Raw genomic sequence first — 23736 nt, forward strand, 5'->3', positions numbered from 1 at the left:
TTGCACAAGCCTGTAATTCCAGCACTGGGCAATGGTGGCAGGATTATCAAGAGATCACAGCCAGCCTCTGCTACATGAAAGCTTGACTCAACAACAGCACCTGTTAGACATCTCAGATGAAAAAGAAATACTGGAAAAGAGACAGCTAGATGAGGCTGGAAAAATGATTCAGCAATTAAGTGCATTCAGTGCTCTTCCAGAGGATCCAAACTTGGTTCCTAGCACCCATGTTTGGAAGTTTACAACTGCCTATAACTCCAGTTCAAGGGGAATCTGACAGCCTCTTTTGGCCTCTATGGGAAATGCATACAAACACACACACCCAAATAAAAATTAAAATGAAAAAATGAAAGAGGAAGAGGAAGAAAAGAAATAGCAAACCTGAGACATGATAGGTACTGAGTTTAAGGATAGCTTTTAATTAGCATAATCTCACTCACTGAAAGTAACTATAAAGTTGTACAAGATTAAAAAATTCTGTTCTCCCCAATTCACTGCTTTCTTGTAGTGAAATGTCACTGCCATCACAGACCTGCTCTGTTAACAAGCTGTCTCTTAAACTCAGAGGGACTGTACTGTCCATTCCTGGCTCACATGCAGGGACTGGGCGGGGCTTGCTCACCACTAGCTGCACCTTGAGAGAGGAGCACCTGAAGGAAGAAACCAACACACAGGAGGAGAGACAAGGGAAGTTGCTCTACAGGACACAGGTCCTCAGATCTCTACACACTGACTCTGCCTACTTGCCCTATTGTACAGGTGCTGCTAGGCACTGCTTCTCATTGGCTTTTGTCTTCCTCAGAGACAGATTTACAGATGGATGAAGACCTCTTATCTTCAGTTGTCATCAGCCAGCCATCTCAACAACCACTCCTCAAAAAACAGCCTCAGCTTTAGATGACATCTTTTAAATATTAGAGCAAACTCAGATACTTAATATTAATTAGAAGTAGACTAGTAAGGAAGCAGGGCTGAGGGGAAATGTCAGCACGCCATGCCCACAATCACCTGATGGGTTTCTACAGGTACAAGCTTACAGACAACTTTTTATTCTAAATCCTCTCTCTCTCTCCATTCCTCCTCCTCCTCTCTCTCCTGTGGGGTGTGTGTGAAGGTCAGAACAACTTGCAGTGTGTTTGCTTATTTGATTGCTTAAGTTGCACATACCTTCATCTTCTCTGAAAATAATCTTCATCTTAGTTTTGTTTGTGTGTTACATGCTAGGCCTCTTGCATGGTTTTGAACAAAAGGAAAAGAACAAAAAGTCTCTACTATTCATGACAGGAAAAAAGTATAAAAGAAAAACACAAGCCCATAAATGTGAAAATAAATTTCAGGATACCAGAGAAAGAGCTAGAGAGGTGAGTAGATAGAGAATAAATGTGTAAAGGTAGAAAGAACCCAGTTAAATACCTCAGAACTGCAGTCTTGGGAAATGCTGCTCTTTAGTGTGTACAGAGTAGAAAGACCCACTAATGTTAGGCTACTCAGAGCACGCATGTGTGAGTGGGCACGTACACACACATTCAGCAGAGATTGTTAATGTCAAGTTAGTCTACACACATACAAGCACTCAGCTGAAGAGAGCAAAATATCTGAAGTAGTAGCTACGTCCATTCTGGTCAATGGTTTGGGGTTTTGTTATTGTTGGTGGTGGTAGTTCTTTTTGGTTTTTCAAGACAGGGTTTCTCTGTGTAGTCCTGGCTATCCTGAAACTCACTATGTGGACCAGGCTGGACTCAAACCACAGAGATCCACCTGGCCTCTGCCTCCTGAGTGATGGGATTAACAATGGTTTTTATGATACAAACAAGTAATGCTCCAGGGCATAAGGATAAGGAAAGCTCTGGGCTCTGAAGTGTTAAAACAGCACACCAGCTTTTCTGGGGGCCGGCTGCTGTGGGGCTGAGGATGTTAAACATGGGGCCTGTGGCCAAGCAGGAAGAGTCATTTAATCCGCTTTGCTGGGGAGGCGAAGCTGATGCCCATCTTCCCTCCTGTGCCCATGTAAGTTGCACTCTGCAATTATTGGAAAAGGAAAATTATAGCACTTTTTTTTTTGGTCTCATTGTAATGGATGATTTGCTTCCATGAGGATGGGTAGGACAGGAGCCTGAGGGTAGCATCCACCCTTCCATCTACCTAATCTTGCAGGACTGGGATGCAAATTGGAAGTTGAGATGCAAAGAAATGTCCTCCATGACATCTCTTAGCCCTGTACATCCAGTTGCATCCTAAACATCTGTTGATACAGACGTGTTTCTGAAACTCTCTTCCTGAGACTGGAAGAACATTCACTGGTAATCTAATAATAAAGGGATGAGTGGGACACATCAAGTCCTTAATTGCAGCTAGTGGAAGGTATTCAGGCAAACAGGACAGACAGCATCAAACAGGAAGCCTTGTTCTACCCTGACAGGCAGAGACGCTAAATCCAAAGGCAGCAAAGAATACCCTACTATGCCAGCTTAATATTACTGAATTATTTTAGGTTGCTTTTGTTTGTTTGTTTCAAGATGGGGTTTCACCATTTAGCCCTGGCTTTCCTGGAACTAGCTCTGTAAACCAGGATGTCCTCAAACTCATAAATATATTGGTCTGCCTCTACCTCCCCAGTACTGGGATTAAAGGCATGTACCACCACAGCCTGGCAGGTTTTTCTTTAAGACTTGTCAAAAGAAAGGCCAACAAGATGTCTTAGTGGGCAAAAGTACTTGCCACACAAGCTTGGCAATCTGAGACCTGTTCCCACAACCTAGATAGGGAGTTAGGGATGCTGGTGTGTCTGTAATCCCACAGTCCTCCTGAGAGATGGGACGCAGAGACAGGAAGTTTATGTCCTCCTGCCTGGACTGTGGAGGGTGACAGAGACAAGAGACCCTGACTCAGAGCAAGGTACAAAGAGAGATACAACTCTGGGAAAGTGTCCTCTGAGCTCTACATGCATGTCCTCACTCCTGTGCACCCAGGCTTACACAGAGAGACACATTAATAATAATAATAGACAGTAAACAAAAATTTTTCTAAAGAAAGATGTAATAGACTCGTCTTTAGTGGTGGTGAAGGAGAAATATTTCTTTTAATTTTTTTTATTTTTTTATTTTTTATTTTTTTTATTTTTAATTCTTTATTATTTACACTTTATACGCTTTGTATCCCCCCTGTGGTTCCCTCCCTCCTTCTGTCCCAATCCCTCCCTTCCTTCACCCTCTGCATGCATGCCCCTCCCCAAGTCCACTGATAGGGGAGGTCTTCTTTTTTTTTTTTCAATGCAGTTTATTCAGGAACCTTGAACAATCATCTGACCCTGGGGAAAGCCAGCCCACAGCTTAAGTAGCCTCTGGGTAGCCAACCCAGGCGTGCCACGTGGGCAATGCAGATAGGTCCACATACATGGAAGCAAGCCAGATCCTCAGCCTTAGCCAAATGTGGAATTGTTTGTGACAGAGAGCACTCACCATCGGGAAGGTGGAAGGCGGAAACCAGCTCCATCTTTAAGGCACAGCATTCCACAGCTCTCTACAGTTCCCCCTTCTTGTTTTAGACGCATCAGGCAAGAGTAGAGGTCTGATCTCTGATATTAGAAATAAATTGGGTCTGATTGCATGCAGGTTGATACCCCAGGTCCCACCTCTGAGAAAAAGGTATCGGACGGGTCTGATGCTCTTTGGGTGGATGACACCTAAATGAACATCGGTACAAAGTCCCAATTTATTTCTAATATCAGAGAAATATTTTTAATTCTTTATTAATTACACTTTATTTATTTTGTATCCCCCCTGTGGTTCCCTCCCTCCTCCCATCCCAATCCCTCCCTTCCTCCCCCCTCTGCATGCATGCCCCTCCCCAAGTCCACTCTTAGGGGAGGTCTTCTTTTCCTTCCTTCTGATCCTATTCTATTAGGTCTCACCAGGAGTAACTGCATTGTCTTCTTCTGTGGCCTGGTAAGGCTGCTCCCCACTCAGGAGGAGATGATCAAAGAGCAGGCCAATCAGTTCATGTCAGAGACAGTCCCTGTTCCTATTACTATGGAACCCCACTTGGACACTGAACTGCCATGGGCTATTATCTGTGTAGGGGTCTTAGGTTATCTCCATGCATGGTCCTTGGTTGGAGTATGTCTCAGGAAAGACCTCTGTGCTCAGATTTTTTGGTTCTGTTGCTCTCCTTGTGGAGCTCCTGTCCTCTCCAGATCTTACTGTCTCCCACTTCCTTCATAAGATTCCCTGCACTCTGCCCAAAGGTTGGCAATAAGTCTCAGTATCTGCTTTGATAGTGTACAGGGCAGAGCCTTTCAGAAGTCTCTTTTCTCCTTCTGATGTTCATTCTCTTTGCCTTTCTGGATAGGGATTGCACTCATATAGACATATAATATAGGATAAACCTACTAAAATCTGTACACCTAAAGAAACTAATCAAGAGGGAGGACTTTTGCTATGCTCAATCCCTATTGAGAAATACTTTTTACTGAATTAAGATTCTTCCAAAATATTGGCTGCAGAGGGATTTTTTTTAAAGACTGGGGAGGGGGTGACCTCCCTCATCCTAGCATTTGCTAGAGTAGGAAGGCGCAAACACAAAACAAAGGGTGTAGTGTGCTGGTCTCCTAATATGGCAACAAGGCAAAGAGTGCAAGGAATTCTGCAGCACTCTAACGCTCACGCTGGTCTCCTGTATGGTCTCCATGACAGACATCCTAGCACTCAGGGACTAGGTTAACCTTGGAATCACTATGGAAGAGAGAGCAACACTGAAGAGGCAGAGGGCATTTGAACTCTCCCTGGAAACCTGAGAAAGAGCTGCAGTTAGGGCTGCACTGTGTGGGTGATGTCACCGTCGCAGAGATGCTCTGAACCAGTACTCCAAGCTCACTACTCTTGAATGACTCAACAGTCTTGTGTGAAAAATCACCATCTTGGAGATTTGTGCTTGGCAAACCTGCTTTCTAGTACCAGTGTTTGACTTTAAAGAGAAACTTAAAATCGGAATGCCCTGCAGGTGAGAGTCATGTGAGAAAGTAAGGCTCAGAAGCTGTCCCATCATAACCCTCTGGGTGGGACCTCAGGCATCTGTGGAGTGTTTACCCTGACTCCCCACCATTCCACAGCTCAGCAAATAAAACTGAGGAAGAGGACATGAGATGCTGGAAGCCAGCAATGCCTGTAATACCAGAATTTGGAAGGCTGAGACAGGAGGATTTCTGTGAGTTCTGAGCCAGTCTGGGCCACACAGCTTGGCTTAAAAACCACCCCTGTCCCCAGAAAAAATAAACACAAATTCTGGAAACTCTGGTGCCAGGTCTAGGCCACAGCTGTACCTCACTGCAGGTGCCTTCTGCTGCACTGGCCAGGACCCATGCCCACCTGTGGGGACAGTGGGGACACTCAGAACTCCACCATCTACACACCAAGAACCTGAGACAATGCACAGTGCATGGTCCTCCAGACTGCACAGACCCCGAGGGGAACAGGTCCTGTCCAAGACTGTTTAGCCTGCTTGAGTCACCTAACAGAAAGCCACTGTGGCACAACCGTAAAAACTGGCTCTGAGAGGTGGAACCTTGCAGCCACTAGGCCTGAAGCAGGCAGCCAGCTTGGGACCATGGCCAGAGCCTGGGACCACCACAGAACTTGAGCACATTCCTGGCCAAATGTTGTTCCCATTACTAAAGGAAGCTAAATGACTCTGTTGGTGTCCTCTCCTTTCTCCTGCTTGCTCCAGAGGAAAGACAGATGCAGGGCTAAGAGGCAGGGCTGCGTAAGGTCCTCAGAAGCAGAGCACTTGCCTAGCACATGGGAAGTCCTAGGGTCAATTTTAAGGACCACACAGGAGTGTGCGCACACACAAACAATAAACACAACATTAGAAGAGGGGCTAAGGAGAAGGCCCAGTGGGTAAAGTACTTGGCACATACACATGAGAAACATTTTAAATCTCATTGTGTTGCTACCTCCCAACAGTGGAAGCTAGCAAAGACCTGAACCTCGGGTGGATGCCATAGTGCGTAAAAATTCAAATGTATACCCAGGGCTGGGCAGAGAAAGTTCCAGAACAGAGTAGCACTAGGATAATGTCACTAATCATGAAAGCCACTTACAACCTTGCAAACTTAGGCCCAGTGCCTCTAGAATTCTTAATTATCAAAATAATTAAAAAACCTGCATCTAATAATAATAATAATAATAACAATAATAATAATGATAACAACAACAATAGTGATGATGATGATAATGATGAAGCCTGGTATTATAGTTTAGGCCTATAATCCCACACCCCAGAAGGCAGCACAGGGAGACCCTATCTCCAAAAAAAAAATGTTACAAACAAACTAAAAACTCTTTATTTTTAAACATGGGTGAAAATGTTAAAATTTAGAATAATTCATAAATGCACAATATTAACACATGTGCTTTGTGGACCATAGGTCTGTGTTTTCTGGCCACCAAAAAAAAAAAATCCCAAACATCCTGTGATATAGACTGAGCTGCTGAGACCCCCTCCTGAAGCCTGCAGATATCTGTTGGGTATAAACATAACAGCAACCCCCAAAAAGAAAACATTTTCTGTATGATATCACCAATCCTCCCTGTTTAGCTGACAGTCTTTCCCACAACTGCTATCCTAGTGTTTCTTTTGCAGTCTACTTACTATAAAATCAGTAATAACCATTTGTAACATTAAAAAGCTTACTTATCACTTAAAACAAAAGACATTCACTAAAAATAGGTATTAAGGAAATAAAACAAACACTGCTGCAGGAAGTATCATAAAATATTGTCCAAGACCATTTGCCAATGTCTACAGAAAACCAGTATGTGTGCCTAGAAGTATACCTGTGCACATATGTGCAAACTCACATACAGACAGGCACACATGTGCACACTCATGCACACAGACATACATGTATCCATCCATGCATACATAAAGTGAGCACTTGTATATGGCAAGTGAGTGGTGTAGAATGAACTGGCTGCAAGATCAGCTAGTGTAGCCCCAAATCAACTATTCCATCAGCTTCCATGGAGCCTGTCTCTTGGGATGTCCACTTCTCTTTCAAAGGTCCCTACTGAAACAGCCCTTAACTCACTTGTCTCTACCATCCATTACAGCAGACTGTAATACTGAAAATACGGAGAGGACTGTGGTGCATGTTTAGAGCTAGCTTTAACACTCTAGGACATCTTCTGTGGCAAAATCCCATTTTTCTTCTCAGTAACCATGAAGTGGATATGGCCTCCCCCTGGTCACACTGCTGATTGGTTACTGGATCCCTTGCTGGATCGATATCCCCCAAAGCCTAGTAAAATGCCTGTAGAGACATTTGTTTTGACTGCCAGAGATTCCAGCACATCCCAGTACTGTGCCCTAACACAAACCCCCTTTGTGCAATAGTCTAGCCTCAAAGAGAAACATAAAGAGCAGGGGCCAGCACAGGCTAAAGAAAGATAGGCGGCAGGAGCCGTGGAATGGCTCAGACAACCTCAGTAAGCTGTGACAGTCTCAGGAGGGGGGAGAGAGTTGGAGAGGTCTCAGGCAGCCAAGAGCACATGGTGTGTGCAGGCATGCCAGAGACACATTTTGCCTGAAGTTCTGTGTGAAGCATCTTGTAGTAGGGCCTGTGCCCTTCTCTGGAACATTCTCCAGGCTGCACGGCTGACTTGTCACTGAATGCCCATTTGGGTCAGCTTTCTTGGGCCTAAAGCCAGTTTCACCTACATTGTTTTATACATGAGTGGAATGAGACACTGAGCAATTCATTTTCTTCTGGAAAGCCTGCTTGCAAACTCCCAGCCAGTTTCCTCTCTCACCCAGCCTTCCTGCTGAGGACAATGAAGCATTGACAGCCTTGTTTACATTGACCTCCTCCTGAGATGAAAGACAAAGTCTTCTAACACTCTCCAGCCGGTACACAGGTACACAACTGAAGCAGAAAACAAGCTTAGGTTTTATCTGAAACATCCTTTAAGTGCAAAATGAGGCTGAAGAATAAGACACTGAGACCCAGAATGAGCTTTGGGGCCTTCAAAACAGACCTGTGGCTAGAGAGCAAACAGGGCTATCTGTGGAAACACTTCCTTATCCAAACCAAGGTAGGGCAGGCATCTGTCCTTGATGCCTGTTTGTCAGAGACATTACTTACCCCTGCACGTCTCAGCTACACTTACACCCAAAGAAACAGAAGAGGGTCAGTCAACAAAGAAGTGTTTCAAAGTCATCGTGGTGAAGGTGATTGGAAGCCCTACTTCTGGAGCTCTGCTCCTTCACCTACTGAAGCTGTATGTTGCTCACTGTGAAGATACAAGCTTCCTGATGGTGGCATAGAGAAGCCGGGGCTTACGAGACTCCAAGTGTTAGATGCAAGTTCTAGACTGGAACATGTGGCCTGAAGAACTGAGAAGGGGCAACATGGCGGCTCATCACATTTTTTCAGAGCAGAAGCTCACACCCCACAACAAAAGGACAAAGGCATGAATCCTCTAAAAGGGAATATAGCAGGGCCCCAGTGCTTGGGAGGAAGAGGCAGTTGAATCTTTGTGAATTCAAGGCTGGCCTGTTCTACAAAGAGAGTTCCAGGAGAACCAAGGCTGTTACACAGAGAAACTCAGTCTTTAAAACCAAAATAGACAGACAGATACATACATACATACAGATACATAGATAGATACAGAGATGATAGATAAACAAATAACTAAATAAATAAATAAAATAAGAAAGGGACCATGCTCGTTTTCTTCTTTTTGACTCAAGTTTCTAGGAAAACACTACACAGGGTTTTGAACAAGAGTCTTCATTCATTAAGAGCCATGGTAGGTTTCACTAACCTTTGCCTCTTCATTCACATCCCAGGTGAAGGAAACAGCATTGTACGCGATCTCTTCAGTGTTTCCAATGGTGTTGAAGCTCTCCTTGTAGTCAGCTATGACAGTGAAAGAGAAAAAGGGCTTAGCAGGGTGGTAGCCAGGAGGAGAGGCACAGGCCTCTAATCTCTGCACTTGGGAGGTAAAGACAAGAGGATCTAGAGTTCCGGGTCATCCTTGTAACAGAGACCAGCCTTGGCCAGTACATGAGACCCTGGCTCAAAACACTCACACGCCACACACATACATATGCACCCATGCACACACACATGCTTGTACACTAAAGTAAGAGTCCCTCGATGACACATTATTTGTCAATGGTAAAGTTTTGAATTTGCCTATTTTGCAATGTGACAAGCTACATATTTCTGCTTACAGAATTCTACGGCTGAAAAAAAATTTACTCACGTCTTTTTATTAAGAGTAAATCTATGTGAACCATGTCTTTATCTGATTTGATTATTAGGTCTTTTTTTTTCTGTTCACCTTCCTACTTCCCACTTTTTTGACAGCCATCCCCCGCTCTCCCCATACACACACAGGGACAATTTTTAGAAGCAAAATATTCTGCCAGTCAGGCGATGTCACTAAAGGAACTGCAGTAGAGTGAAGGCTTTCCATGAGCAGTGATGGTGATCAAACACACGCTAAGCACACACTACACTGAGGCACCCCCATGCCAAAGAAGGACATTTCTAAAACTTATCTTAGTACTCCAGAGCGTTGCGTTAATCTCACTTGGCTGTCATCACCTGACCACTTTGGGCTCTGTCCTATGGTCACTCCTTACACAATATGTTATCTATTCCCTTATAGTATGTGTCTATTCCCTCATACAGTATGTAGTGATTCCCTTATAGAGTAGGTATCTATTCCCTTATGGTATGTAGCTATTCCCTGTCATCCCATTAGACTCCCCATGGAGTCAATAGAGATCAGCATGGGTGCTGTGTACTGTTATGGGCATGTTGGGCTACACAGAAAAGCCCAATTTGCTTATCTCCAATGATGAAACTGGTACCTCAGCACTGCAGGAAGATTCCTTATTGCTGGGAGCGGAATGGTGCAGGAAAACCCACCTCATGCTCTCCAGACTCCCTGGGATAGGCTGGCTGGTCTAGCCTCAGGCTGAATTCTATTTCCCCCTCTTTCTCGGATCACCTCTGCTTTCTATGATCCCTGAGGGGTTCAAAGCAGTTTGCTGAATGCTGTGTCTTCATTTCATCTACCCTACATGCAAATATCTGCCCACATGCACCTAGCCAGCCTAGAATCTTCTTGTGGAGAGTGCTAACTTATTTCCTTTTCACTCACTCCAGTGGTCTTGCCTAGAGAAACCTCAAAGCAAGATGTTTCTTTTCTTTTTTGGCATTGTTTTGTTTCTCTGTGCCTTGAGACACAGTTCCACAAGTATAACCCAAGCTGGTTAAACTTGTCCTGAATGCTGAGATTACAGGTTTGAGCTGTCATATCCAACTCCAAACCTTTATATTTTAAACAAAGCACATAAACTTTTAGCATAAAAGTATGTATATTCAACATAGGAAAGTCAGAGACCATGAATAAATAAAAAATTTAAGGACAACCACAGTCTACTAACCCACAATTAACTGCCTTTAAACTTTATTTATGTGCTCTTATCTCTCATCTAGCTCCTTTTCTCCAAACATGTAGATATTTTTATACAGTGATTAATAAACATCTTTTTCATTGCTATATTGTTTTGCTTGGCTCATCTCTGGTGTCTTCCATATGTAAAACCTTCTGTAAAATTATACGATTGTATCAGACCATGTGTCATAGCTTTATTCTTATTGGTCACTCAGCTGACAGCTGACAGTCTGCTGCCCTACCCCAGTGTTTCACTTCTTTTTACAGCTAAATTTCATTTAAATTTAATTATATTTTATTAAAGTAAATTCTCAGGGGCAGAAGTATAGCTTGCTGATAGAGCAAGGGCTAGGAGAAGTTGGGTTCAACAGCTAGCATTAAAACAAAAGACATTTTAAAAAAGCATATTTCCGGAAATAAGTTTTTTTGTTTCTTACTTTGTTTTGTTCTGTTGAAACAAGGTCTCACTGTGTATTCCTGGCTAGCCTGGAACTCACAGAGATTGCCTGCTGCTACCTCTCAAGTGCTGAGGTTAGGGATCTGAGCCACTAGACCCAGCTATAATTTTAAGGCTGATTAATTTTGCCACACTGGTCCAGAGAGGAACAATTTACACTTAGGGCAATTATGTCTTTTCTTCTCAGATTGTCTTTTTTCCAAACTAATATTCAAAACATTATTTTAATCTGAAATTCCTTGATTGCTAAAGGCGTTGAATAGTCATTCTTGTTCTCTGGCTATTTGCATTTCTTCTTATTATTTTTATTTTTGTAAGTTCATTCATTTATTTTGGCTTTTCTAATTTTATTCTTGATACACTTTTCTCTTAGGGTAGTCATGATTTTAAAATAAATACTCAAAGGTAAATGAGGGGGAAAATCAAAAGAAAAGAACATTACCCCTTACAGTTTCTAAAAAGGCTTTATGTTTGGGACGATCACGAATGCACACCTGTGCTTTCTGCAGGCTTCCTCTATGAGAGAGAGAAGAAAGCCAAATTTAAATTTGAATTCCATGATTTCTTCACTAATCCCTTGCAAGATAATCTTATAGTTGTTTGAGTAAAGAGCAGGTAAGATCAGCTGTAAAGAAGAAATGTCACATCTAGAAGTTAAGACAAGAAAGGTGCTTAGATGGACACTGCGGAGTCCTACATCACAAGGCTTCATTTTTCCAGTTTTAATTTCCCCCAAAAAGGGCTGAAAAAAAGAAAAAGAATTTCATACCACTTGTCATATAGAAACACACCAGAGTCTTCTAATATGGCACTCAACCTATAAATATGGCAACCAAAATGCTCATTCTGTGCCAGGAAATGTCCTCACTAGGCCCCTAGTCTTATAGCTCTTGCAATATAGAAAATAGAACACAACTAAATACATAAACATAAACAAACAAGATTATTATTCTAAATCTGCCTGATTTTTCAAAGAAGTCTTGAATGTTCTTTTCTCTGTTTCTTACCCAACAAAAACAGAAAAATAGGATGAAGGCAGTTCTTATTAATTATGATAATTTACACTCAAAAGGACAATCACTAAATGCTCAGCTAGTAAGTCATGTCTAAATAAGTGGAATCACGGGGAGGAGTAATTCTAATGAAACTGATCCCATTGATGCCATGGTGCCAGCCATAAAGCCACATCTCCAGTCTGAGGTTATCATGTCCTGAACATCCAAGTCAGGCCAAGTAGTATGGAAATACACAGCCACAGACATCATCCAGGGTGTGTCAGGATGCCCCAGAGCAGTATGGTAATTCATGGATTCTCGGGGTTTAAAGACTATCTGAGAAGCACATTTTCAAATGTTGGAGGCCAGCATAGGGCTTTGGTGAGACATAGGCCACTGCCAGATATTCTCAGTCATGAGCATGGAGTGAGGCCAAGACTACATTTCTGCCAACTCTCACGTGGGGCTGGTGGGGTTCCTACACTTGAGAAGTCTTGACTCTGTTGTAAAATGGAATGGATCTTTTGGGTACTTCTGGTTTTCACCACCATGATCTTAGAAAGCACATTAATTGGTGGTGCACGCCTATAATCCCAGCACTCAGGGAGACAGAAGCAGGTGGATCTCTAGGCGATCAAGCCCAGCCTGGTCTACAAAGAGTCCAGGACAGCCAACGATACACAGAAAAACCCTGTTTGGGAAAAAGTAAAAAGAAAAAAATATATACATTAGTCTTTATTTATGAGGTCCATGTAATGGTCTATTCTTCCCCACCAAAAAAAAAAAACAAACAAAAAAAAAAAAACAAAAAAAAAAACTTTTTTTTCTTGATGAACAGACACAAGGCTATACAATGGCGGAGGACTTATCTAACCAGGAACACTTAGACTCACTCCAAGAGGTCTATCCTTGTACCTAGAGTGGACTCAAAGATATTGTTTCCTTCTGATAAAACCACTGTCATCTCTTGGCAGTCAGACCCAAAGACTCCTGGAATGATAACTGTGGTCTAGTTAAGAACATACATGTTCATGCTGGACAGGCCTGTGCCAATGATGAGGTCTGTTTTTGGAATAATTCCTGAGGTAGCAATCAGCATGTTTTCTCATGGGGAGAAGCCAAACTGTTTATGGAAGTCAAAAAAATCTGGTAACTAATTAACTATGATTTGAATTCAGTTCTGTCTGATACCAACAGCCGCATTTTTAACTGCAATTTCAACCATAAATCATCAGCAGATATTGAAGCACATACTTCAATGGCAACTGCTTTATGAGGTGCTGAGGGAATGTATGGTAAAAGAGGAAAGGAAACTGGGCATTTGGGGACTGTGGGAAGTTACTTACAAAGGAAGGCAGGAATAGGGTACTTTGGCAGGGAATGCTGAAATGTTTTCTTCAACAAGAAAATATTTTTAGAACTTGCTAGCATGAGAAGGCTGAGTGAGAAGGTCAAGCTAGCCCATCTAAGAAAACCAAAGGCACTGGTGCTGTGGAAAAATGATGAGTATGCCCACATATTCGCTTTCTTTACTCATTTCTTGCAAGTTATATTTCACATAGAAATTATGGGATGCAACTATTTTTAATTTTGAAGGAGGTATGATGGTGAGTGAATCCTTTTGCTATCTTTTGCTTTTATCTTTTGCAGATAATCAGTGGTCTGTTAATTGGGTGTCTTGTTTTAATTCAGACTTTTGAAGGCTGAGGCTCCTGCACCTTAATTAAGCCTCATGTGCTTGGAGAATTATAACTACCACCTTTAATTATTATATGTATATTGTTGGAGATTAAACAGTGTGGTATAATTAATACAGAAGATGGCACTCTTCTAGAAGCTGTAGATTCTGTCTGGACTAGTGAAATAATGAAGGTGGAATGCTAGAGATGAATCTGGGAACTGTGCCAATTCTGTGCACAGCCACATCAACTTCATCAGATGCTGTGAGAATGTGGCATGGTTGATATGTTTGGGAGCTATGATTCAACAGGCCCATGCTCAGGGTGATAGATACAGGAAGGAAGCTTTTAGCTGGGCATATGACCTCTTCTCCATGACCCTCAGTGAGTTACCTCTGACATCAGAGACAGTATCTAAAGAATGTACAGCTGCTTCTCCATTGTGGACAACAGTCATACTGACCCACCTGTCCCGAAACATCTGTGTGCCACATTTGCAAGCCTGGGCAAGTCAACTCACAAAGGAGAGGGGCTTGTCTGAGCAACACTCAACTCTGATTTGAAAAAGATGGAAGAAACACAAACCTTTCTAAACGTGTTGAGATTTTTCTCCCTGTTCTTCTAAATCAAAAAGCAGCATTTGAAAGCCTGTGTGACTCATGTAAGAATTTTCCAACAAGCTCATTATCTTCTTCAGAGCACTCTAACAAGTCATGAGTAACTTGGGTGTCCTTGAGTATGTTGACACTTGAGCTGGCTCTTGACAATCAACGAATCATTTCATCACTTGCTCATGGTCCCTTAAAAGCCATGTGTGAGGTAGGCCCTGGGTTGAATACACACAATACTGCAGAAACCCCTAAACCTTTGACTGTAAGCCACGACTCTCAGAGTAAGAAACACATAAGCACATTACATACCTCTCCAATTCTACCACTTGGTGTGTGTCTTAGTCTGTTTTCTGTTAGTGTAACTAAATACCACATGCTTTAGTACATTGCTTAAAAGCTTGTGGCTTTCAAGGCTGAGAAGCCCAAAAGAAGAGCCTGTAAGAGCCTCCTTACTACATCATCATAGGGTGGATGACACATGGTAACAGAGGGAGGAAGGCAGCTCAGAGGCTTTATTGTCTTACAGCATCAGAGAAGCACTATATACTCATGACCTCATCTAACTATCCCCACCTCAAACACAATAGCACAGAGGTCAGAGGCTGGGTTTCTAAAGCATGAGGCTACAACCCAAAACACTACCACCTTACTAGGTGACAAAGAGCCAAGCTGTGACCAGCACCTACAAAGGTCTGTCTACACACCAATCCAAACCCCTTTGGCTTTTTGTGACATGAAATCTTTCAAGTGTGCACCTTTTCAATGCACACTCCAAATTGTTTATGGGTAAAATTATGAATATATAATGTGACCAACACTGAGTGACTCTCTGAAGTTTAAATTTTAAAGATTTTATTTATTTATTGTATATGAGTGCTCTATTTGCATGTATATGGGCATGCCAGAAGAAGGCATCAGATTCCAGTATATAGATGGTTGTGAGGCACGATGTGGTTGCTGGGAATTGAACTTAGGACCTCTGAAAGAGCAGACATGCTTTTAACAGCTGAGCCATCACACCAGCCCCTTCCCCCCACCCCCCAGTGTTCTTAAACTGTAGCAATCAATTATGTCATTGCTATCTACTCTCCATAACTTATTATAATAGCCTTCCTGGTATGATTGAAAATGGCATCCTTTCTAGGATTCTCTTTGCACTAAACCTAATGTTTATCTTGTGTTTGGTCTCATTTTTTAGGGTAGGAACTATATAGGACAAAGTTACAGATTTCAGACTATAACAATATTGAAAGAAAAAACATTTTATATTATAGACTATTATTATCTTCCATGCTTTCTTTTTTTTAATATCATTTGAAGCTCTAGTCCTGGGGCCAGAGAGTGGGCTCAGTAGATAAAGCAGAAAGACTGATTTTGGATCATACATGCATGCATGCACACACGAGTACACACACACACACACACACACACACATACACACACACATCTTTACCTGCAAACTTGAACATCAGTGATAGTTCACATCTTGTGCACAAACATATAACTGCACATACATATGAGACTTTTATATACCATGCATTACAAGAACACACCTAAACTTGGCTGGACATAAAACTTCCCACTGGTCTCTATGACTCAGATAGTTTTAACTTTATAACTATTTTGTTGCTAGTCTACAACATTAAGCTATGGACCACACAAAAGAACCTGGTACCTTTGAGTGTTTTCTGAAAGAATAAAGATAAAAATTGTGCTTTGGTGATAATTTATACTTCTACATGATGGGAACTGATTGTTCTTTCAATGGAAACTTGTTTCTGTGCCGTACAGTGTGAGATAACACTTTTCAGTTTTCCTATATTCCTAATTGAGGGAGGGACACACATGTGATTTAGTTTACAAAGTAGTGCTTTGCTTTTCTGTTCTTTCGTTGGAAACTTGTTCCTGTGCTGTACAATGCGGTATATCACTTTTCAGTTTTCCTGTTATAATAATTGAACAGGCGACACGTATGTGAAGTAGTTTACAAAGTTGTGCTTTGCGTTTCTGTTCTTTCGATGAAAACTTGTTTCTATGCCGTACAGTGCGAGATAGCACTTTTCAGTTTTCCTGTATTCCTAATTGAGCGAGCGACACACATGTGATTCCGTTTAAAAGTAGTGCTTTGCTTTTCTGTTCTTTCGTTGGAAACTTGTTCCTGTGCTGTACAGTGCTATATATCACTTTTCAGTTTTCCTGTTATAATAATTGAACAGGCGACACTTATGTGAATTAGTTTACAAAGTAGTGCTTTGCTTTTCTGTTCTTTCCTTGGAAACTTGTTCCTGTGCTGTACAGTGCTATATATCACTTTTCAGTTTTCCTGTATTCTTAATTGAGTGAGCGACACACATGTGATATAGTTTACAAAGTAGTGCTTTGCATTTCTGTTCTTTCGATGGAAACTTGTTTCTGTGCCATACAGTGAGAGATAACACTTTTCAGTTTTCCTGTATTCCTAATTGAGCGAGCGACACACATGTGATTCAGTTTACAAAGTAGTGCTTTGCGTTTCTGTTCTTTTTTTTTTTCAATGCAGTTTATTCAGGAACCTTGAACAATCATCTGACCCTGGGTAAAGCCAGCCCACTTTAAATAGCCTCTGGGTAGCCAACCTCAGCATGCCACATGGGCAATGCATATAGGTCCACATACATGGAAGCAAACCAGATCCTCAGCCTTAGCCAAATGTGGAGTTGTTTGTGACAGAGAGCACTCACCATCGGGAAGGTGGAAGGCGGAAACCAGCTCCATCTTTCAGGCTCAGCATTACGCAGCTCTCTACAGTTCCTCCTTTTTGTTTTGGACGCATCAGGCAAGAGTAGAGGTCTGATCTCTGATATTAGAAATAAATTGGGACTTTGTACCAATGTTCGTTTAGGTGTCATCCACCCAAAGAGCATCAGACCCGTCCGATACCTTTTTCTCAGAGGCGGGACCTGGGGCATCAACCCGCATGCAACCAGACTTGCTCTTCTCTGGGTCCAAAGTGGCTGACCCTGAGTGCAGTGCTTAGCCTCGCATCCTGAGCGTAACATTTTAGCATTTATGGTATCCAACCATGCTTGGGGAGAATGTCCTGCTTCAATGGCTGTAAAGGCCTGAATGATCAAGGCTGCATCACACTGTTGTGAGACTCTAATCTTGCATATATACCACAGGCAAACCAAGGAGACCAACACCAGAAGGCCTGCTAACGCTCCCATGCCCGCCCATTCCTTCAGATGATTCATGGCTGCAGCAATCCATGATAATAATCCTGTGGCTAGTCCTGCGTCCACTCTGGTAGAATTTACTGTGACAATGGCCACTCTCAGCTGCTCCATCGTAGTATCGAATTCTCCAGTCCAATTACCTAAAATATAGCTAGACAATTGTTTAGACAGATTTGCAGCACAGGAAAAATTCTCATGTTATATGCTAGTGACTCAAAGTCCAGCATATTTTCATTGACAGCCAAGTTGAGCGATTTGCCATAGGGTATCAATTTGCTCCTGCACGAGGTCGATCCTCTGATTGAACACCATCAAGCTTCCTTTTAGTTGAGCATTAATTCCTTTATTTACAAATAAGGCATGAGCTACATTGGCTAAATGATTATTCAGGGTCTGAGCAGTCTGCCCAGTATGACTCATGGCTAATGCCCTGGTGGTAGCTCCAACAGCCGTCAATGAGATGGTAGTAACAATGGTGGCTGTAGTTCCAAGATCCCTTTTCTGTCTGAAGAGAGTCATAGCGTGAGGGGCATCAATGGGCACAGGCACCCAGTGAGGCATGCGAGTAACCAGAGCATACCTAAATTTACTAGCATTCCAGCATTGGGCAAAAAAGCAAGTATCATTACCACAATTACTTGGCTCTATCTGGCTAATAATGAATAAAAATGGGGGATATAGACAAACAGGTGTGGGCTTATAGGAAATGTTATGAGAAGCCTTAACCCCCTCGTTGGAACATCCTGCATCAATTCTAGAACTAGCAGTGGTGGTGTCCAAGATCTGAGTAGGTTCAGGAGACCGAAATTAGCAAAGCGTTTCTCTTCTTTTGTTGGAAAATTCTTTCTGTGCTGTACAGTGCGATATATCACTTTTCAGTTTTCCTATTAAAATAATTGAACGGGCAACACGTATGTGAATTAGTTTACAAAGTTGTGCTTTGCGCTTATGTTCTTTCCTTGGAAACTTGTTCCTGTGCTGTACAGTGCGATATATCACTTTTTAGTTTTCCTGTTATAATAATTGAACAGGCGACATGTATGTGAATTAGTTTACAAAGTTGTCCTATGCGTTTCTGTTCTTTCGATGGAAACTTGTTTCTGAACTGTACAGTGTGAGATAGCACCATTCAGTTTTCCTATATTCCTAATTAAGCGAGCAACACAGACGTGATTGCTTTTAAATTTGTGCTTTGCTTTTCTGTTCTTTCTTTGGAAACTTGTTCCTGTGCTGTACAGTGCGATATATCACTTTTAAGTTTTCCTGTATTCCTAATTGAGCACGTGACACACATGTGATTTAGTTTACAAAGTAGTGCCATTTATCTTCTTTCCATGGAAACTTGTTAGGGTTAGGGTTAGGTTTAGGGTTAGGGTTAGGGTTAGGGTAGGGTTAGGGTTACGGTTAGGGTTGGGGTTAGGGGTTAGGATTAGGGTTAGGGTTAGGGGGTTAGGGTTAGGGTTAAGGTTAGGGTTAGTGTTAGGGTTATATCACTTTTCAGTTTTCCTGTTATAATAATTGAACAGGCAACACGTTTGTGAATTAGTTTCCAAAGTAGTGCTTTGCTTTTCTGTTCTTTCGTTGGAGACTTGTTTTTGTGCTATACAGTGTGTTATATCACTTTGCAGTTTCCCTGTTATAATAATTGAACGGGCGACACGTATGTGAATTATTTTACAAAGTTGTGCTTTGTGTTTCTGTTCTTTCGATGGAAACTTGTTTCTGTGCCGATCAGTGCGAGAAAACACTTTTCAGCTCTCCTGTATTCCTAATTGAGCAAGCGACACACATATGATTCCGTTTAAAAGTAGTGCTTTGCGTTTCTGTTCTTTTGTTGGAAACTTGTTCCTCTGCTGTACAGTACGATATATCACTTTTCAGTTTTCTTGTATTCCTAATTGAGCGAACGACACACATGTGATTCTGTTTACAAATTAGTGCTTTGCGTTTATGTTCTTTTGATGGAAACTTGTTCCTGTTAGGAACAAGTGAGGGTTAGGGTTAGGGTTAGGTTTAGGGTTAGGGTTACAGTTAGGGTAGGGTTAGGGTTAGGGTTAGGGTTAGGGTTAGGGGTTAGTGATAGGGTTAGTGTTATATCACTTTTCAGTTTTCCTGTTATAATAATTGAACAGGCGACACGTATGTGAATTAGTTTACAAAGTTGTGCTTTGCGTTTCTGTTCTTATGTTGGAAACTTGTTCCTGTACTGCACAGTGCGATATGTCACTTTTCAGTTTTCCTGTATTCCTAATTGAGCGAACGACACACATGTGATTTTGTTTAAAAGTAGTGCTTTGCGTTTACGTTCTTTCATTGAATCTTGTTCCTGTTAGGAACAAGATAAGGTTAGGGTTAGGGTTAGGGTAGGGTTAGGGTTAGGGTTAGGGTTAGGTTTAGGGTTAGGTTTAGGGTTAGGGTTAGGGTTAGGTTTAGGGTTAGGGTTAGGGTTAGGGTTAGGGTTAGGGTTAGGGTTTAGGGTTAGAGTTAGGGGGTTAGGGTTAGGTTTAGGGTTATATCACTTTTCAGTTTTCCTGTATTCCTAATTGAGCAAGTGACACACAAGTGATTTAGTGTACAAATTAGTGCTTTGCTTTTCTGTTCTTTCATTTGAAACTTGTTCCTGTGCTGTACAGTGTGTTATATCACTTTTCAGTTTTCCTGTTACAATAATTGAACAGGCGACACGTATGTGATTTAGTTTACAAAGTAGTGCTTTGCATTTATGTTCTTTCGTTAGAAACTTGTTTCTGTGCCGTACTGTGCGAGATAACACTTTTCAGTTTTCCTGTGTTCCTAACTGAGTGAGTGACACACATGTGATTCCGTTCAAAAGTTGTGCTTTGCTTTTCTGTTCTTTCCTTGGAAACTTGTTCCTGTGCTGTACAGTGCGATATGTCACTTTTCAATTTTCCTGTATTCCTAATTGAGCGAGCGACACAAATGTGATTTAGTGTACAAATTAGTGCTTTGCTTTTCTGTTCTTTCATTTGAAACTTGTTCCTGTGCTGTACAGTGCGTTATATCACTTTTCAGTTTTCCTGTTATAATAATTGAACGGGCGACACGTATGTGATTTAGTTCACAAAGTTGTGCTTTGCATTTCTTTTCTTTCGTTGGAAACTTGTTCCTGTGCTGTACAGTGCGATATACCACTTTTCAGTTTTCCTGCATTTCTAATTGTGCGAGTGACACATATGTGACTCAGTTTTCAAAGTAGTGCTTTGCGTTTACGTTCTTTCGTTGGAACCTGGTTCCTGTTAGGAACAAGTTAGGGTTAGGGGTTAGGGTTAGGGTTAGGGTTAGGGTAGGGTTATGGTAATGGTTAGGGTTAGGGTTAGGGGTTAGGGTTAGGGATAAGATTAGGGTTAAGGTTAGGGTTAGGGGGTTAAGGTTAGGGTAATTTAGGGTTATATCACTTTTCAGTTTTCCTTTTATAATAATTGAACGGGCGAAACGTATGTGATTTAGTTCACAAAGTTGTGCTTTGCGTTTCTTATCTTTCATTGGAAACTTGTTCCTGTGCTGTACAGTGCGATATATCACTTTTCATTTTTCCTGTATTCCTAATTATGCGAATGACACACATGTGATTCAGTTTACAAAGTAGTACTTTGCGTTTACGTTCTTTCGTTGGAACCTGATTCCTGTTAGGAACAAGTTAGGGTTAGGGTTAGGGTTAGGGTTAGGGTTAGGGTTTGGGTTAGGGTTAGGTTTACGGTTAGGGTTAGGTTTAGGGTTAGGTGTTAGGGTTAGGGTTAGGGTTAAGGTTAGGGTTAGAAGGTTAAGGTTAGCTTTGGGTTAGGGTTATATCAATTTTCAGTTTTCCTGTTATAATAATTGAACAGGCGACACATTTGTGAAGTAGTTAACAAAGTTGTGCTTTGTGTTTCTGTTCTTTCGATGGAAACGTGATTCAGTTTACAAAGTAGTGCTTTGCGTTTACTTTCTTTCGTTTGAACCTGGTTCCTGTTAGGAACAAGTTAGGGTTAGAGTTAGGGTTAGGGTTAGGGTTAGGGTTAGGGGTTAGGGTTAGTGTTAGGGTTAAGCTTAGGGTTAGGGTTAGGGTTAGGGTTATATCACTTTTCAGTTTTCCTGTTATAATAATTGAACAGGCCACACATATGTGAATTAGTTTAAAAAAGTTGTGCTGTGCGTTTCTGTTCTTTCGATGGAAACTTGTTTCTGTGCTGTACAGTGCGAGATAACACTTTTCAGTTTTCCTGTATTCCTAATTGAGCGAGCAATACACATGTGATTCCGTTTAAGAGTAGTGCTTTGCTTTTCTGTTCTTTTGTTGGAAACTTGTCCTGTGCTGTACTGTGCGATATATCACTTTTCAGTTTTCCTGTATTCCTAATTGTGCGAGCGACACACATGTGATTTAGTTTACAAATTAGTGCTTTGCTTTTCTGTTCTTTCGTTGGAAACTTGTTCCTATGCTGTACAGTGCGATATATCACTTTTCAGTTTTCCTGTTATAATAATTGAACAGGCGACACGTATGTGATTTAGTTCACAAAGTTGTGCTTTGCGTTTCTTTTCTTTCGTTGGAAACTTGTTCCTGTGCTGTACAATGCGATATATCACTTTTCAGTTTTCCTGCATTTCTAATTTTGCGAGTGACGCACATGTGACTCAGTTTTCAAAGTAGTGCTTTGCTTTTAGTTCTTTCGTTGGAACCTGGTTCCTGTTAGGAACAAGTTAGTGTTAGGGTTAGGGTTAGGGTTAGGGTTAGGGTTAGGGTTAGGGTAGGGTTATGGTTAGGGTTAGGGTTAGGGTTAGGGGTTAGGGTTAGGGATAAGCTTAGGGTTAATGTTAGGGTTAGGGTGTTAAGGTTAGGGTAATTTTAGGGTTATATCACTTTTCAGTTTTCCTGTTATAATAAAGGAACGGGCGACACGGATGTGATTTAGTTCACAAAGTTTTGCTTTGTCTATCTTATCTTTCATTGGAAACTTGTTCCTGTGCTGTACAGTGCGATATATCACTTTTCAGTTTTCCTGTATTCCTAATTGAGCGAGTGACACACATGTGATTCAGTTTACAAAGTAGTGCATTGCGTTTACATTCTTTCGTTGGAACCTGATTCCTGTTAGGAACAAGTTAGGGTTAGGGTTAGGGTTAGGGTTAGGGTTAGGGTTAGGGTTAGGGTTAGGGTAGGGTTAGGGTTAGGGTTACGGTTAGGGTTAGGTTTAGGGTTAGGGGTTAGGGTTAGGTTTAGGGTTAGGGTTAGGGTTAAGGTTAGGGTTAGGGGGTTAAGGTTAGCTTTGGGTTAGGGTTATATCACTTTTCAGTTTTCCTGTTATAATAATTGAACAGGCGACACATTTGTGAATTAGTTAACAAAGTTGTGCTTTGTGTTTCTGTTCTTTCGATGGAAACATGATTCAGTTTACAAAGTAGTGCTTTGCGTTTACTTTCTTTCGTTTGAACCTGGTTCCTGTTAAGAAGAAGTTAGTTGAGCATTAATTCCTTTATGTACAACTAAGGCATGAGCTACATTGCCTAATGATTATTCAGGGTCTGAGCAGTCTGCCCAGTATGACTCATGGCTAATGCCCTGGTGGTAGCTCCAACAGCCGTCAATGAGATGGTAGTAACAATTGTGGCTGTAGTTCCAAGATCCCTTTTCTGTCTGAAGAGAGTCATAGCGTGAGGGGCATCAATGGGCATAGGCACGCAGTGAGGCATGCAAGTAACCAGGGCATACCTAAATTTACTAGCATTCCAGCATTGGGCAAAAAAGCAAGTATCATTACCACAATTACTTGGCTCTATCTGGCTAATAATGAATAAAAATGGGGGATATAGACAAACAGGTGTGGGCTTATAGGAAATATTATGAGAAGCTTTAACCCCTCGTTGGAACATCCTGCGTCAGTTCTAGAACTAGCAGTGGTGGTGTCCGAGGTCTGAGTAGGTTCAGGAGACCATTGCCCCCAGGGGCGAGACGTGCTCCATGCCAATTGACTAACTCCATGTTTTCCTCCAATTTTGAAAGTCATTTAAGGTTCTTAAGTTATGCTCAACTAAAAGGAAGCTTGATGGTGTTCAATCAGAGGACTGACCTCTTGCAGGAGCAAATTGATACCCTATGGCAAATCGCTCAACCTGGCTGTCAATGAAAGTATGCTGGACTTTGTGTCACTAGCATACAACATGACAGGTATGTGAATTAGTTTATAAAGTTGTGCTTTGTGTTTCTGTTCATTCGTTGGAAACTTGTTCCTGTGCTGTACAGTGCGATATATCACTTTTCAGTTTTCCTGTATTCCTAATTGAGCGAGCGACGCACATCTGATTTAGTTTA

General features: G+C 41.7%; 1 pseudogene; it reads right to left on the reverse strand.

Annotated features, from left to right (window-relative positions):
- Positions 1-13020, reverse strand: part of LOC132648259 (grainyhead-like protein 2 homolog) — a 58028-nt pseudogene extending 45008 nt beyond the window's left edge.
- Between the last annotated feature and the right edge of the window lie 10716 nt (positions 13021-23736).

Source organism: Meriones unguiculatus, chromosome 16 (genome assembly GCF_030254825.1).
Source record: "Meriones unguiculatus strain TT.TT164.6M chromosome 16, Bangor_MerUng_6.1, whole genome shotgun sequence".
NCBI classification, from domain to species: Eukaryota; Metazoa; Chordata; class Mammalia; order Rodentia; family Muridae; genus Meriones; species Meriones unguiculatus.